At 43.1% G+C, this 19,201-nt stretch overlaps 1 protein-coding gene across 1 annotated transcript in view; it reads right to left on the reverse strand.

The window, feature by feature from the left end:
* The window catches only part of LOC143278877 (uncharacterized), a 172,839-nt gene extending 153,885 nt beyond the window's left edge, over positions 1 to 18,954 (reverse strand). The window contains exon 1 of the mRNA XM_076583308.1: positions 18,523 to 18,954. The gene's annotated coding sequence lies outside the window, so the exon portion shown is untranslated. The remainder of the gene's footprint in view (positions 1 to 18,522) is intronic.
* Positions 18,955 to 19,201: the final 247 nt, after the last annotated feature.

A 19,201-nucleotide genomic window follows, 5' to 3' on the forward strand; every position in this document is an offset into this window, starting at 1 on the left:
GCTGGAAAGCTCATGGAACGCATGATAGCCAGGAAACTTGCAAGGGATCTTGAACACAGGCACATTCTCCCTTCAAATCAAGGTGGTTACAGAACAGGCAAGTCCACATGGGAAAATGCAGCTGCTTTTGCATATGAGGTGTATGAAGGATTTCAAAGAAAAGAAGAAACACTAGCAGTAGTAATTGACCTTGAAGATGCCTACAATAAAGTCCAGTTTGCGCACCTCATGGAGCTGCTACTAAGATATGGAGTAAGTTTGACACTGACAAGATGGATAGCAGCAGCGCTTCAGGAAAGAACCGTCGTCCTACGCCTCGGAGATTGGATGTCTGCACCTTCTAAACTATCCATGGGACTGCCACAAGGGTCTCCGCTCTCTCCTGTCCTCTACAATGTCTACACGAAGGGCCTTGCAGACTTAAACAACAATGGAATTGCTCGGGTGCTTACCCTTGCGGATGATGGCCTGGTCTTCAAAACTTCGAAAGATGCTCAGGAAAGAACTAAAGCCGTCCAGAAACAACTAAACAATATTGCTCAATGGTGCAAAGACACAGGATCTTCCATCAATCCAGCGAAAGCCCAAACGTTGCTGTGCACCCTCAACAACAAAACCGCGAGCAAATCACCACCTTCTGTGTCATTCGATGGGATTCAAATTGAGAAAACTGAATGCCTACGCCACCTAGGAATACACTTCGACAGGATGCTGACCTTCAGAAAACATACGGAAAATACTGTTCTCAAATGCAAAAAGGGCCTTTCAGTCTTAAAAGCAATGGCAACCAAAGGTATTGAACAACGCCACCTCTTCCTGCTATACCAATCACTCGTCCTCAGTGTGATCGACTACGGACTTGGGCTAACAACACCGTCTCAAAGCAACCTCCTAAAATTAGAAAGAGTACAAAATGAAGCTATGAGGCTGATCCTAGGAACAACAAAAGGCACGCCCACAGAAACCATGCGATACCTGCTTGACCTTCCTTCAGTGCAGGCCAGAAACAAGTTAGAACAGGTCAAGACCTACTTCAAAGCATTAGAAAACCCTCAAAACCCACTGCATGACGCAGTCAAAGAACCAAAAGGCAGCCGTCTAGGACGAGGAAGATCATGGATGGGGCAAGCAGAAGACACAATCCAGCTAGTATGCCGACTACAAGACCTGAAAGAAACAAAAGAATGGGAGAAAAACCCTGAAAACCTCAACCATCTATTCAACACAGTCATTTCACCCACTCTAGGAAGACATTGTCGGGAATGGCCAGAGGGCAAAACTGATGCGGAAGTGAAGCTACTCATAGAAGAAAACAGTAAAGAAGAGGACATCATCATATACACAGACGGCTCAGTCACCAAAGACCAATCCGGTTGGGGATTCACTGCGAACCAAATGGAAAAACAATTTGGGAAGAGAATGCTGCCTACAAAGTCACAACCTCCAGCCTAACGATGGAAGTTGAAGCTGCGACACATGCCCTCCAGTGGCTATCGTCCATCCATACGCCCGGAAACCAACATGCCATGATTCTAACAGACTCAATGAACCTCAAACAGAAAATTGAAAACGGAATGGGAAGCCCAGAGTGGCATAAGGTAATGCGCAACTTTCAGATTAAAAAACTCACATGGTCATACTGCCCGGGACATGCAGGTGTTAAGGGAAATGAGCGAGCTGACAGACTTGCTGGTAACGCAACACCAACGAGCGGCCTACATCTAGGAAAATCGGAAATCCTCAGAAAAGTCAAAGAATAACAAAAAGAACAGGTACAAGGCCATCACACCATCGATCGCCTCAAAGAAATAAAAGCAGAGAGAGGGAGCGGCCGCAAGTCTAACATGAAAGGTAGAGCACGATGCTTTGCAAATCAAACAAATATCGGCATCATTTCCAAACCAACATTGCGCAAATTTCTTCAAAACGGAACAGAGTGTCTGTGGGCTTTTCCAAATACAATAGACTGAGCAACACACTAGACGCCACGTTCTTGGCATCAGAGATCTTTTCCCATCCCTCTTGCGGCCAGTCAGTGGCAGCCTCTGTGCGTGTGTGTATGTGTGTGTTTGTGTGTATGTGTGGGTCTGTGCTTTTGAGTGCGTTTGTGAACGCGCGAGAGTGTAAGTGTACACAAGTGTCAGGAGAGTTCTGTGTACGTGTGTGTGTGTGTGTGTGTGTGTGTGTGTGTGTGTGTGTGTGTGTGTGAAACCGTCACCACTGTGTATTTGTGGTAAGACCCTTGACATCCCACATTTTTTGCTCGAATGTCCAGATACACATTTACATTTCAAACCCCTTCATGATATGATTATATCCTTTAATCTTCCATTGGACATGCCCAGCGTTTTTCACCCTAGCAAAGAAAATGGTTGGTCTCTGACAAAAACCGCAGTTGACCTAATTAAAAGCCATCCATTTGGTCGTTTTTCTAATTTGTTTCATCCCCCTTCTGCTGTAGAGGTTCCCCTCTGTTTTATTTAATCCAAAGTAGTGTTTCGTTTTGGGTGATAGCGTCAGATTTACTTGTAGAGCAAAGTTCCCATTATTCTAATTAGTGGAACTGTTCGACTCTAACATGTAATATGTCGTCTTGATTACATTACGAAACCTTAATTTAATGAGAAAGAGTGAGAGACAATGTATGTGTGTGTGTGTGTGTGTGTGTGTGTGTGTGTGTGTGTGTGTGTGAGTGAGTGGGCAGGAGAATGAGGTAGGGGAATTATAATGGGCGTTTGTTAATCTGACAATAAATGGTTTCAGTCAGTCAGTGTGTGTGTGTGTGTGTGTGTGTGTGTGTGTGTGTGAGGGGAGGTGGGAGTGCGGGGGGAGGTGGGGTAGAGGATGAGGTATGTGAGTGTATGCATGCCTACACTATGGGAGCAACAGGATATTGGAACGTATATATATATATATATCTTTGTATATATGTGTGTGGGGTTGGGGGTGGGAAATATGGGCGTATGTGTGTGTGCTTGTACAAGTAAGTGTTCATCTCTGTGAGTGTGTGTGTGTGTGTGTGTGTGTGTGTGTGTGTGTGTGTGTGTGTGCCGTGGAAGCTGCGATACGTAGACTAGAAATGAGTGTGTGGAGGAGGGGGGTAGAGGAGGTGCAAGGTAATGTGTGTGTGTGTGTGTGTGTGTGTGTGTTGGAGCTCATGTACGTTTATATGTATTTGACTGTGCTTTCATATCTGTGAAACTGCATGTTTGGTGGATTTCTGTTATGCATGTGTGGGTGTATGTGTGAATGTGTGTCTTCATGTTTTACATTTATTCGCTTATTTATCACCATTGTTGTCTTATTTATTTTTTTTATTTTTTTATTATTATCATTTTATTAGTATTATTATTATTACTAATACCTTTTTCTATATTATAATTATTATTTATTTATTTATTTATGTAAGCTTATCAATAATTTTTCCCCCGTTTTTGTTGTGTTTTTGTTTTTGTTTTTTGTTGTTGTTGTTTTTTGTTGTTGTTTTTTCCTCAAGGCCTGACTAAGCGCGTTGGGTTACGCTGCTGGTCAGGCATCTGCTTGGCAGATGTGGTGTAGCGTATATGGTTTTGTCCGAACGCAGTGACGCCTCCTTGAGCTACTGAAACTGAAACTGAAACTCAGTGCGCCAAGTGCGTGTTGCACTTGGAACTTCGGTTTATCGTATCACCCGAATGACTATACGCACAGTATGATTTTTGTCAACCTTGGGAGAAAGGGCGAGATTCGGATTCGAACCCAGACCCTCACGGACCTGTAAAAAGCGTAAACCATTCTGCCACCCACCTCCTCTGACAACCTTGGAAATGCGGGTAACACAAAAACGCACACACGCACGCACACACACACACACATACACACACACATACACACAAACACACACATCAAAAGCCGTCTCGGCAAGGCCATAATTACCTTCAGAATTCTGAACAATGTGTGGATATGCACCCAGTACAGCACCAACACCAAGCTGGGAATGTACCAGAGATATGTACTTTCCGCACTGCTGTATGGCTGACAATGCTGGAGAACGACAGTGTGATGATACAAAGTTGTCAGCCTTCCACATGAGACACCTCCGAAGAATCCCGCCAATCTTCTGTCCCAGTGCCAACTCTAATCATCAATTATTCGGCCAGTACAGCCAAGAGAACACGAAGACCTCATGAGAAGGCGTTGGAAACTGATTGGGCAAATCATACGAAGAGAGCAAGGTCGTATCACCCGGACAGCTCTTCAGTGGACACCAAAAGGTAGACGCAAGAGAGGACTGCCAAAGAACACCTGGCGCAGATGAGTCAAAGGAGAACTCAAGACCCTGTTGGGGTGTTGTTCAGAGACTGGCCCAAAACATACAAGAGTGGTGGATCTTCGTTGCTGCCCTTCCTGCCAGAGGGAATAATGGGCAGTTAATAAGTAAGTCATTCTGCCACCTTCCTCTTCTGACACTTGAAGATGCCTTGTAACACACACACACACACACACACACATACACACACACCTCCACCACCACCACCACCACCACCACCTCCACGACGGATCGACAGTCCCCAATGTGTGTACCTGCACCCACATGTTGACCTGTCAATGTGTGTACCTGTACCCAGAGGTTGACCTGTCAATGTGTGTACCTGCACCCAGATGTTTGCCTGTCAATGTGTGTACCTGTACCCAGATGTTGACCTGCTAATGTGTGTACCTGTACCCAGAGGTTGACCTGCCAATGTGTGTACCTGTACCCACATGTTGACCTGTCAATGTGTGTACCTCTACCCAGAGGTTGACCTGCTAATGTGTGTACCTGTACCCAGAGGTTGACCTGCTAATGTGTGTACCTGTACCCAGATGTTGACCTGCTAATGTGTGTACCTGCACCCACATGTTGACCTGTCAATGTGTGTACCTGTACCCAGAGGTTGACCTGTCAATGTGTGTACCTGTACCCAGAGGTTGACCTGTCAATGTGTGTACCTGTACCCAGAGGTTGACCTGTCAATGTGTGTACCTGCACCCAGAGGTTGACCTGTCAATGTGTGTACCTGTACCCAGATGTTGACCTGTCAATGTGTGTACCTGTACCCAGAGGTTTACCTGTCAATGTGTGTACCTGCACCCAGAGGTTGACCTGTCAATGTGTGTACCTGTACCCACATGTTGACCTGTCAATGTGTGTACCTGCACCCAGAGGTTGACCTGTCAATGTGTGTACCTGTACCCAGAGGTTGACCTGTCAATGTGTGTACCTGTACCCAGAGGGTGACCTGTCAATGTGTGTACCTGTACCCACATGTTGACCTGTCAATGTGTGTACCTGCACCCAGAGGTTGACCTGTCAATGTGTGTACCTGCACCCAGAGGTTGACCTGTCAATGTGTGTACCTGTACCCAGAGGTTTACCTGTCAATGTGTGTACCTGCACCCAGAGGTTGACCTGTCAATGTGTGTACCTGTACCCGGAGGTTGACCTGTTAATGTGTGTACCTGTACCCACATGTTGACCTGTCAATGTGTGTACCTGCACCCAGAGGTTGACCTGTCAATGTGTGTACCTGTACCCACATGTTGACCTGTCAATGTGTGTACCTGCACCCAGAGGTTGACCTGTCAATGTGTGTACCTGTACCCAGAGGTTGACCTGTCAATGTGTGTACCTGTACCCAGAGGTTGACCTGTCAATGTGTGTACCTGTACCCACATGTTGACCTGTCAATGTGTGTACCTGCACCCAGAGGTTGACCTGTCAATGTGTGTACCTGTACCCAGAGGTTGACCTGTCAATGTGTGTACCTGTACCCAGAGGTTGACCTGTCAATGTGTGTACCTGTACCCAGAGGTTTACCTGTCAATGTGTGTGCCTGCACCCAGAGGTTGACCTGTCAATGTGTGTACCTGTACCCGGAGGTTGACCTGTCAATGTGTGTACCTGTACCCACATGTTGACCTGTCAATGTGTGTACCTGTACCCACATGTTGACCTGTCAATGTGTGTACCTGTACCCAGAGGTTGACCTGTCAATGTGTGTACCTGCACCCAGAGGTTTACATGTCAATGTGTGTACCTGCACCCAGAGGTTGACCTGTCAATGTGTGTACCTGTACCCAGAGGTTTACCTGTCAATGTGTGTACCTGCACCCAGAGGTTGACCTGTCAATGTGTGTACCTGTACCCGGAGGTTGACCTGTTAATGTGTGTACCTGTACCCAGAGGTTTACCTGTCAATGTGTGTACCTGCACCCAGAGGTTGACCTGTCAATGTGTGTACCTGTACCCAGAGGTTTACCTGTCAATGTGTGTACCTGCACCCGGAGGTTGACCTGTCAATGTGTGTACCTGCACCCGGAGGTTCATGTGTACCTGCACCCGGAGGTTCACCTGTCAATGTGTTGCACCCAAAAGTCCAGGGTGGCATTCCCTCCCCCTTTCCAAAACTCCCCCCTCTCTTTACCTCCACAGCCAGACCGACCATTCCCTCATTACGGCCTCTCCCTCTCTCCCTCCTCTCCCCCCCCTCCCCTCACTCACTCAGTCATGAATACCATATTGAAAACAATCAGCTGAAAACCCCGGCCATAAAAAAGGCCCACTCATGCAATACAGGTGAAAAATAGCTCTGGCATTCACACAATATAGTTCAACAATGCTCTGATAAGCAAATGAAATTAATAAACAATCAAACAAAGAAGAAATACACAGCTTCATAAAACTGTTGCATTCAGAAAACGTGCTTTCAAAACACACTGGTCAAACAAAAACAAAATGCATCTCCCATTGTGTACGGTGTTCCTTAACGTGCGCAAACACAGTGACAAACAACTGTTAAGCCCAATCAAATGGACTGAACCAAACCTCCAAATAACAGTCAATCACGTTTTCCAGTATCGGAATCAAATAACATTTTAAGAATATTAGAAAAGTGGATTAGCAGGAAAAAGTATTAAAAAAAAAAAAGAAACAAAATAGATACAAAATACGAAAAACAGAAAGAAAGAAAAAACAATAAATAATAATAATAATTATTATTATTATAAGAAGAAAAAAAAAAATCCGATGTGTCGGGTGAGTGTATATATAGACAGCTGGTTGGTTAGCTGGACAAGCAGACAGACTGATACAGAGACTTTTTTTTTTTAATGAACATATCAAGCTGTCAAATGATTGCCCAATATTTTTAACCTTTTTTTTATATTATATATACATTGGACAATCAATTGACAGTTCCAAATTGTGTTCAGACAATACAGAAACTGAAAGTAGGCACTATAAAGAAGTATACACTAATCGTAAGGCTTCTTCGTGGAAACAGAATGACATCTGGGCTTGGGCCTCTCTCTCTCTCTCTCTCTCTCTCTCTCTCTGCGCTGGAGATATTTTGAATGCCCCCCCGTCCCCCCGCCCTCCACACACACACACACACCGATTAAGCGCTGGGTTTGTTTGCTTTTTATTCCGATTCCTTATTATAATTATTTTTTCCCAGTGTTTTTGTACTTTTCTTTTTGCCCCAGGGCAAATTGTAAAATTGTTTATCTCATTGCCCTGGTTACATAAAATTTTGTTTCGTTTCGTTTCGTGTCTCTCTCTCTCCCCCCCCCCCCCCCCCCCCCCCCCGCCATATATATATATATATATATATATATATATATATATATATATATATATATATATATATATAACGTTAACAACAACTCAAGAAAGCATCAGAAGAAGTATAACATGAATATGAAAAAATAAATAAAATGATTTTTTTTTTTTAATATAACAAAGACATGAAGAAAATCAATCAAACACAGAACAAACGAATGAAAGAAAAAACGACACCAACAACAACTCTCCTAACATAATTATTATCCTCCAAACTACCCCTCGCCCCACTAAGTCCCCCCACCCCCACCCCCTCTCCCCTCCGCAACCCCCACACCCACGGCGCCCCATCCCCTGCCACTTCCCACAGAAAGAAAGACTGATCCAGAGCGCTGAAACAAGTTCACGCTCCACGTCCGTCTCTGACAGCATCCTTTACACTCCCAAGGTTTGAGCTGAACAATACGGTTCGTCCTGGAGCCAGGCTGAATGCGCAACCCTCAAGCCCCCCTCCACCACCACCTCAACTGCCCCCTTACCAATTCTTCCAATCTAGAATTTTTTTTTTAATTCATTGCATATCACCATAGCCTCAGTCAACTTCCACACCAGCTGGCATTTCTACAAGCACTATCTGAACGGGACGGAGATGCAGGTGCATGGTAACAGCAGAAGAAGCTATAATTACTTTCTTTGCAATGAAATCCGACTCCAAGGAAAAGAACCAAAGTGAAGACAAACTCGTTGAATACTGATCTGTATGCTAGCGATTTGGAATTGTCAGCGCATGAAAGGGCAGAATGCGTTACGATCGTTTCGTTTCGTTTATTTATTCATAGTCTGTTCATCCAAGATGATGATATTAGACTGAAAATAAATTATATTATTATCATCATTATTATTATTATCATTACTTGGCCCCTATTATTAATATTATTGTTATTGTTGTTGTTATTTTGGCCCCTATTATTATTATTAGTAGTAGTAGCATATTATTGTTGTTGTTTCTATCATCATTATCATTATTCCTATCAATATTACTTAGAAATAATAATTTCTGAAAATCAATGGCAGAGGAAGAATTATTCAACTGAAAAGGGGGCGGTTAAGGTGGAAGTGGGGAGGGGACTGAGGAAGAGAGAGAGAGAGAGAGAGAGAGAGAGAGAGAGAGAGAGAGAGAACTGAATATGGAAATGATAGAGTACAAAATGTAAAATGAATAGGGTGAGTGTCAGTTATTGGAGAAAGAAAAACATAATATTAGAATGGTGCGTGTGAGAGGGGGGTGGGGTGGGGGAAGTGGGATTAGGACAAAAAATTAATCAATAATTGACTATTATATGCAGTACTTCTGCAGATTATCATTTGAAAAGAGGATGATATGGGGACCTACAATAAACAACCAACTGGACTATCAAACTCATAAATAGCTAACTTTGAAAAAAGCACAAAAAAAACAACAACAAACAAACAAACAAAAAAAACATTTTGAAATGTCTAACTTTTTCAACAACAAAAATTAACATTGGAAAATGCGTTAAGAAAAGTGTTCAAAATATCCTGGGCACAAAGCGTTAAGAAAAGTGTTCAAAATATCCTGGGCACAAAGCGTTAAGAAAAGTGTTCAAAATATCCTGGGCAAAAAGCGTTAAGAAAAGTGTTCAAAATATCCTGGGCACAAAGCGTTAAGAAAAGTGTTCAAAATATCCTAGGCACAAAGCGTTAAGAAAAGTGTTCAAAATAGCCTGGGCACAAAGCGTTAAGAAAAGTGTTCAAAATATCCTAGGCACAAAGCGTTAAGAAAAGTGTTCAAAATAGCCTGGGCACAAAGCGTTAAGAAAAGTGTTCAAAATATCCTAGGCACAAAGCGTTAAGAAAAGTGTTCAAAATATCCTAGGCACAAAGCGTTAAGAAAAGTGTTCAAAATATCCTGGGCACAAAGCGTTAAGAAAAGTGTTCAAAATATCCTGGGCACAAAGCGTTAAGAAAAGTGTTCAAAATATCCTGGGCACAAAACACTCAGCACCTTCCCTCCCCGTTCCCCTTCTTTCTTTTTGTGCACAATTAATTTCTTTATGTGCATGTTACATGTGTTTGTGCATGTGCAGTTTTTTTGTTTGTTTGTTGTTGTTGCTGCTGTTTTGTTTTTGGGTTTGTTTTTATTGTTGTTGTTGTTTTGTTGTTGTTTGTTTTGTTTTTTTCTTCTTCTCCCTCTTCTTCTTCTTCAAACAATAAGTCGATGTTTTGATATTCGCAATGTACAAAAAGGATCCTTTGAATGCCATGACATTGTCCATCCATCTACAGCCCCATTCCCCGTCCCAACCACAAAGGTCACAAGTCTGCTTTTGATTTTATAACACAGCACGGAACAACATTTGTATTTTAGGTTGCCTTGGCTTTCACTATCCATGTATTGGACTTATTTTAGTGCGCAAGTTAAAAGTGAGAAATAGCATGATCACGGGTGAAACAAAGAAATGAAAACATGCGCGAGCACTCGCAAACGCACGTGCACACGCACGCACACACACGCGCGTACACAGGAACTGACAAACAAGAAAGAACGCACGCAGGCACGCACACAGACACACGGAATCGCATATAACGGTGGAGTGGATGTGGGCGACAGACACACACAGTTCGCCCATTCAATACGCACACAACAGCCAGAAAAAAAACCCACACAGAACTTTTATTTATAGAACCTTCATTATTATCAGTAGTAGTAGTAGTAGTGTTGGCGATGGTGGTAGTGGCGGGGGTGATGGCGGTGGTTGTGGCAGCAGTGGTGCGATTATTATTAATAGTATCTTACTATGCTGTTATCATGGTATACATTAACATATATATATATATGTGTGTGTGTGTGTGTGTGTGTGTGTGTGCACTTGTGTAGCAAATCTTATTAACTCATAAGGAAAAATTGAGTCTGCCAATATGCATAACTTTGCAAAACTGTCCATCACTTAAAAAAATTCTTTTTTAAGCATAACATACACATGTAAGTATACCAGCTCTTTGGGAAGGGGACTTTTTTCTTTTTTTTCTTTTCTTTTTCCCTTTTTTTCTCCATTATTTCACTTGAGCAACAGGCCACATCCTGAGACTGCCTTTCAAGTGCTCACTCCTCTGGGACGCCCTGGTGCACTTTCGACAAAACCAGCAAGAGGGCTCGTGCACTGTGGGGGAAATGGACACTGGGTGGACTTATGTCTGCTGCCTCTCTCTCTCTCTCTCTCTCTCTCTCTCTCTATGTATCAAGATATATTTTCCATGCTATCAGTACAAGGAAGAAGTTGATCTGTAGACAGTGATCCAGCATGGTGAAGTACTACAATGAAAACAATTTCTATATGATGGGTACATTGTTTAAGTATATACTCATTCAGTTTGTGCTTGCTTTTGATGTTGTTGTTGCCATGGATAACACAATGTTATATGCAACCCCACCCACCCATCCTTCGCCATTGCATTGTGGCCCAAGGCCGATGTTCATTAAAACTTCTGAGTTCGGAGTTCTCTCTCTGTATTTCCTTTCTCTATTCCTGAGAAGACATCGACACGTCGTGGACGCATCTTTGACAGCTTTGCTTGGATTAATCGACCAACACTGTATGTGTCTCTATCTTTAGGCCCTGGCTGATGTTGGAAATGCAGATAATCCTCTTTTTTTTAGAGGGGGCGTGGGGGGGGGGGAATGTTTGTTTTTCAAACCAGCCATGGCGTCTGTGTGTTGAAAGACTTTACTGTCGGACAACTGAACAAAGGTGTTATTTTATTTTAAGTTTAATTTTCTGATTAAACGAGCCATATGAAACTCAACCTCCTCAGGATAGTTTGAGAAATGGGACCAAAAGCTTATCTAACCCATTGATAAAATCTGTAATTAGCTGGTGCTGATAGGATCCATTGTTTTAAAGTGTCCCTGTGTTTCGTCACGCTTGTACTGACCTCCCTTTGGAAGCATGGTAAGACACCACCTGGTGTCTGATGTTCAAGGAAACAAATGTCTTGAGTTTCACTTCGTAAGGTTTAATGTAATATAATCAATGTGTGTGTGAGCGCAAGTGTGCACGTCTTATATTATACGTACGTATGTGATGTGTGTGTGTGTGTGCGCGCCTGCGTACATGTATGTATGTATGAATGGATTGATGAGTGTGTGTGTGTGTGTGTGTGTGTGTGTGTGTGTGTGCGCGCGCGCGCGCGCGCGTGCATGTGTGTGTATGCCTGCGTGCGTGTGCACACTTGTGAGTGCGTGCGTGTGGTTGTGTGTGTGGTGGGGAATGAAACATCTCTGTTTTATTATTGTTTCTATATAAAAATACATCATGCTTAACACAGTTTTCAAAAATCAGTTTTGAACTCCATTTTTGTTTGTTGTTGTTTCGGTTGTCCGTCTTTACCTCACACTTATTGATTTAATTATCTAATCAATGAATTGTTTATAATTATTATACAACAGTACAAGAAATCCTCAACGGACAGAAAAATAAATGAATATTTCGATCATAATTATCATACATAAGGTTTTTGTGTGTGAAAGATCTTTCGTCAATCTATAGAGAATCAACGCTTTGGTCCCAGTCAACCATCAGCCCAGTGGTCCTATCACTGCTGTGAAAGAACGAGGCCCCCACAGACAGCAATAGGTCCCAGGTGCTCAAAAGGCCACGCTCTACTCAGTGTCTCATCAAATACCGCTCAGGCAGGGCTTCTGAAAATGCCACGACGGGGCCTTCCAGCTGATGCCCCATCAAAACAGGCTCTAGCAGGGCGCCTGCAAAGGCCACGAACAGCACGCAGCTTCCAGAGAAACACATCTCCGACCTCCAGGTCCACCACCGGTCCTCCCGGCCTCAAACCCTTGGTGAAGCCTCGTCGTCACAAATTTGTTTCTCATTGGTCATTTTCCCACTGATGGCTCGGGGGGGGGGGGGGGGGAGGGCAGGAGGAGGGCGGTGAAGGTGTAAGTCATGTGGGGAGAGGACGGGTGGGAGTGTGTGTTGTGTGGAGTGTTGGGGAAGCTTATCAACAGGACGGAAAGACTTCCATGTGTGTTTCCTGTATATTTTGTGTTAAACTCCTTTCCAAAAATCCACTTAATCGCTATCACAGCACATTCGCAACGTGATTGTATCACTTACAGCACGTTTTCGATTTCGACACAAGTTGACAGGGTTTTATAGAATTTAGATGTATTATGCATCAACTTTATTCTAATATCATGCAAGATGGGACAACTTTGGACAAAATCATATTCATTTTCTTTCTCACAGTTGCAAGTTATTAGAAAAATTAGATGAGGTGCATTATGTGTTTTGTAACGGTAGTGGTATTCTCCGACATCTGAAGAACCAAGTCCAGATCTTGCCGTTGCATTCTATGTTTAAAGGTAAATAATTCTGAACATCAGGTGCAGTATTAACAGAACCGATAACATCAAATCTCTCAGTGTTACTAACATGAAAATCTTATTCTTTTCATCTGCATACAAATAGTCTTTGATTAATTACTTGATTAATTAAAGAAATTAGTCAACACCTTCCACGTCGTAGTTCAGCCAGACATAATTCCAGACATAAACAATTTCAGCGGATATAAATTCACTGACTTGCCACGTGCAACCAGATCAAGCAAATTTTGATATGATCTGAGAGGTAATGAACATAGTCACGTCCATTCTTGTCAATTCTATCCAGTAACATAAAAAAATATTACACATATCTCTACAGATATGAAGTACTTGTTTGTTTCACGACGCACAAAATCAGTTCGCATTTTGGAGCGAAGTTAAGGCATCTTTTCACAAAAAAATGCTGCGTTATCATTATCTGATCTACGTAAGCTATTCCGGCACCATAATGCACAACTGACTGAATCTATGACTTAAAAAAAAAAAATCAAAAAAGTATACAGGGATTTTTTTTTTTTTAACTTAAACTTTTATTTGTAGAAATCGCAATAAAGCTCTTGGACTCTGCTAGCAAGGACAGTTTCTCAGTGCTGCCGCCACAACTGTAGTCTTGTAATGAAAATAGATTTTTAGATATGTATATGCATTAATAACTGACAAATAAAATTTAAAAATTAAAAAAAACGAGACGGAGAGACAGAGATAGAGAAAGACAGAGAGATACAGACTGAGTCTGGCAGGATTCTTTAATATAAAAACAACGCCTTTTTTTTTAAGAGATGAAGACAACCGGGACCATTAAAACATACCTAAGATATTGTGACCATGATTTTACGTTAAAAAGGGGAAGCGTTATGCGTACCAACACTCCTAAATAAGTAACATACATTTGAATCGTCACACTCAAATATCAAACAACAAATAATATATATTTTATTTGAACATCTAGCATTTTACGCAAAAGCTGGAATTACATGTTCAAGTTTTGGAGAACGAACAAGAACAAAGGAACAGATTATAAAAATTAAAGGAACATATAGTTTAATTGATCAGAATATTCCATACGCCATTCGTTGATCTCCACAGTGACCTGGGCAGTCAGTGAAGGTCCTCCAGCAGAGGTGTAACCAGTGACCTGGGCAGTCAGTGAAGGTCCTCCAGCAGAGGTGTAACCAGTGACCTGGGCAGTCAGTGAAGGTCCTCCAGCAGAGGTGTAACCAGTGACCTGGGCAGTCAGTGAAGGTCCTCCAGCAGAGGTGTAACCAGTGACCTGGGCAGTCAGTGAAGGTCCTCCAGCAGAGGTGTAACCAGTGACCTGGGCAGTCAGTGAAGGTCCTCCAGCAGAGATGTAACCACCGACACCTAGGTATGCAGGTCATCCGATTTTATTTTTTTTATTTCTGGACGAGACGCGCTGTATTGTTTGAACACGCTACTGCTGCTGCTGTTTGCTTGCCTTCTGTTGCTGTTACTGCTGTTACCACTACCACACTGTTACTGCTGTTGGCCACTACCACACTGTTACTGCTGTTGCCACTACCACACTGTTACTGCTGTTGCCACTACCAAACTGTTACTGCTGTTGCCACTACCACACTGTTACTGCTGTTGCCACTACCAAACTGTTACTGCTGTTACCACTACCACACTGTTACTGCTGTTACCACTACCACACTGTTACTGCTGTTGCCACTACCACACTGTTACTGCTGTTGCCACTACCAAACTGTTACTGCTGTTGCCACTACCACACTGTTACTGCTGTTGCCACTACAACGCTGTTACTGCTGTTACCACTACCACACTGTTACTGCTGTTACCACTACCACACTGTTACTGCTGTTGCCACTACCACACTGTTACTGCTGTTGCCACTACCACACTGTTACTGCTGTTGCCACTACCAAACTGTTACTGCTGTTGCCACTACCACACTGTTACTGCTGTTGCCACTACAACGCTGTTACTGCTGTTACCACTACCACACTGTTACTGCTGTTACCACTACCACACTGTTACTGCTGTTGCCACTACCACACTGTTACTGCTGTTGCCACTACAACGCTGTTACTGCTGTTGCCACTACCACACTGTTACTGCTGTTACCACTACAACGCTGTTACTGCTGTTACCACTACCACACTGTTACTGCTGTTACCACTACCACACTGTTACTGCTGTTGCCACTACAACGCTGTTACTGCTGTTGCCACTACCACACTGTTACTACTGTTACCACTACCACACTGTTACTGCTGTCACCACTACCACACTGTTACTGCTGTTACCACTACAACGCTGTTACCACTACCACACTGTTACTACTGTTACCACTACCACACTGTTACTGCTGTCAGTAACACATCTTGACTCCAACATCTTCCTTCACATCTCCCGGTCAGTAACACATCATAACTCCAACATCTTCCTTCACATCTCCCGGTCAGTAACACATCATGACTCCAACACCTTCCTTCACATCTCCCGGTCAGTAGCACATCATGACTCCAGCATCTTCCTTCACATCTCCCGGTCAGTAGCACATCATAACTCCAACATCTTCCTTCACATCTCCCGGTCAGTAACACATCATGACTCCAACACCTTCCTTCACATCTCCCGGTCAGTAACACATCATGACTCCAGCATCTTCCTTCACATCTCCCGGTCAGTAGCACATCATGACTCCAACATCTTCCTTCACATCTCCCGGTCAGTAGCACATCATGACTCCAACATCTTCCTTCACATCTCCCGGTCAGTAGCACATCATAACTCCAACATCTTCCTTCACATCTCCCGGTCAGTAGCACATCATAACTCCAACATCTTCCTTCACATCTCCCGGTCAGTAGCACATCATGACTCCAACATCTTCCTTCAGATCTTCCGGTCAACAACAAATGGCTCCAGCATCTTAATTCACACGTTCACGTCAGTGGAACATTGTCAGTGTAACAATTTTCTTCCAACATTCTGGTCAGCGGGGGACTGATTGTAAGACATTCCTTCACTTGGAGGAACACTTCATGTGTGAAAACGCGTGGATAAGGGAGTTATACAAATTGTGCATGGTTTGTTTGTTTTGTTTGTTTTTTTGTGTGTTTTTTTTTAACCAAGTCGGGTTTGATCAAACTTTCTTTCCTGTTTGAATAAATAGTTCGATGAAAAAAATGTTGAGTTCAAGAGGGATGAGAAAGAATTTTACAGTACCGTGGCTTTACACGCCTTGTAGACGGGGACCTGAAATGTGTTATAAGACAAAACCTTAAGAGGAAAGTATCCTGTAGAACAGAGCATAAACTTTCTTTCTCGGTTTAAAGAAAAGGAAGAACCCTTTGGCAAGTCGGATGTGAATGACACATAGACGATAACTGTGTTTCTTTTTCTTCGGGTAAAGAAAATGCGTTCTTTCTTAAATACCTTCCAACTGTCAAACTAGTTTTCCTTTTTCCTTTTCTTTTTTATTTTATTTTTATTTTTCTCTCTTTTAAAAAAAATATTTCGTGTATTTAGGTGATGTAGAGATGGAAGGATGTGAATTTAATAACATCAACATCAACAAAACAACAACAACAACAAAAATCACGGACAGGGCTTTTCCAAGATGAGATCACCCATTCCCAGTGTAGTTTCAATTTCGGAAATATAGCGGATGTCCTACCAACGCAAAAAACAAACAAACAAACAAAAAAACGACCTAGCTTGAGAAATACGCCAAAGACCCATAACTTCATTGGTTCCTTCAGAACAACTTGACCTGTGTAGTCTTTATGCCAAAATTGCATTTTACCTTAAAAAATGAAGACATGCGTATATAAGCACGCCCCCCATCCGCGCGCGCGCGCGCACACACACACACACACCGTAACTTCCACACACATATCCACACAATCACAGGCACCCGCGCGTTCAAGTCCTTCCACATCCTGGTTAAATATGCAATACACCACTATCTCACTGTGCACACAGAACTGAGATTTTTAGTAACAACAAAAACAACAACAATAACAATGAGGATGCTGCTGCTGCTGCTGCTGATGATGATGATGATGATGATGATGATGATGAAGAGATACAATCACCATCATCATCATCACTTTCATTATCCACATCACCATAGCAGAGGAAAAGAAAGAAAGCAAGAAAGGACAAAGGAAAGAAAGAGTGCACTGAAAACAAAGAAATCTCCATTGAGGGAAACCAGTGGAAAGAAGACAGGCCGCTTCCAGTCTTCTGTCAGTCATTCAAATTATCCTATGTCGGTCGAAACTGGCATTTGGGAAGAAAGGAAAAAAAAGAAAGAAAGAAGATATCTACAAATCGCCGATGCCAACCTTGCTGTTAAAAGAAATGTTCTTGAATGTAAGTTATACATCAAATTCGGTCTGTCGGATTCAGTACAAGAAGAAGAACAACAACAACATACAATATTCGAAATTTATGAAATAAAATGAAACGAGCAGCAAAAGGTCGTGGTTTTTTTGTTCGATTTTAGTTGTTGTTTTTGGAAGGATGTCTTTTTTTTCTAATAAGAAAATCATACTTGTCCAGGAAACACAAACAGCTACATAAGTAAACAGATAAACAAAAAATGAATTGATAAAATAGATAAATAAAGTCTGTGCTCGAACTACAGGCCCACGTTCTTATTCTTTGACGGCAAGGAACATGACATGAAGCATGTATGGGTAACTGATGGCTATGACTGATATGTAACCAAAAGTGAGAATGTGTAATGTGCACTGTTAAGTTGTGGAAGATCTGTGTGTGTGTGTGTGTGTGTGTGTGTGTGTGTGTGTGTGTGTGTGCGTGTGTGTGTGGAGTGTGTGTGTGTGTGCGTGTGTGTGTGGAGTGTGTGTGTGTGTGTATGTGTTTGAGCGTGTATGTGTGTGTGTGTGTGTTTGAGCGTGTGTGTGTGTGTGTGTGTGTTTGAGCGTGTGTGTGTCAGTGCGTGTGCGTGTGCGCGCGCGCGAGCGCGTGTTCAGCATGGATTGTAAACAAGAACAACAACAATAAATGGAATACCTCTTTTGTTCACTGCTGTCAAAGATCATTTGTCTGCACACTATGTCAAAAGTACATGTACAAATTATAGCGGGGATGGGGGCCCGAGGGTGGGGGCAATTAATATAGTGGCGTTTGTTACGTGCAAGAGATTGAGAGAGAAAGAGACTGAGGGACGGAGGGAGAGAGGGGCTGAGGGGATATTCAATGACAGGACTGACCCAAGACTAAAAGGAAAATGAGGGAGAAAAGGAGACGGATGACGATTTTGAACTATGAAATAAACAAAAACACTGCGTTACAAATTTTGTTACGCATTTCATCGACATATTTTCCAACCGTAAAAGTCATGCACTGATAACATACCGCACGGAACATGAATGTAACAACGACTCACACACACACACATACACACAGAGTGACAGAACATTAGTCGGTCATAAAGCATCCACACTTGAATCATAGTGATCACTTAATGATGCGCCCCCCTTCCTCCTCTGCCTCCTCCCCTAACCTTGAAGTGTCCGAGGTAGGTGTGGGTCAGTAAGGCAGGCAGAAGATGGGTCATCCCTGGTCATCCACACGCCTGTCAATCACACCGGTGACTCAGCTCCACTCAACACCTTTGACGGCTGACTACTCTCCACTCTGCACAAATGCCAGTCACACACACACACACACACACACACTAACACAACGCTCTTAGTCGTCTTTCACAAGAGCAACTGAAGAAAACTACTGCCACAATCACTTGCTTGCTTCGTTCAGTCCGCGAAAACTAACCCCAACTCGAGCACGCACACCAAACACACACACGGCGGCAGCCACTGTAAACACTTCGTGGTGGCTGGTCCTCAACACTTCACACCCTGTACCAGCCGTAAGGACCACGGGTTCGTTGGAGACGAGAGGTGTGAGCACTGCTTGGAGTCACAGGGCCGGCTCAGGGGGAAGTGGAAAAAAAAAGTTGCGGGTAGCATTCAACAAGCCACAGAAGCAGACCAGCAACTCCCTTGTCACTCGCACGCGCTACTGTAGCAACCAATGCTTCAAGCAAGGCGAAGGGCCCGAGCCACCGCTGTTAGGCGACCTCGTCGTGAAAAAAACAAGAGAGAGATGCATGGCGTTGTGCCATACCCAAAGCTAGCAAACACACAAACACTATCCGCACACAAACAATCCAGAGAAACACA

This window comes from Babylonia areolata, chromosome 2 (genome assembly GCF_041734735.1).
Source record: "Babylonia areolata isolate BAREFJ2019XMU chromosome 2, ASM4173473v1, whole genome shotgun sequence".
Classification (NCBI taxonomy): domain Eukaryota; kingdom Metazoa; phylum Mollusca; class Gastropoda; order Neogastropoda; family Buccinidae; genus Babylonia; species Babylonia areolata.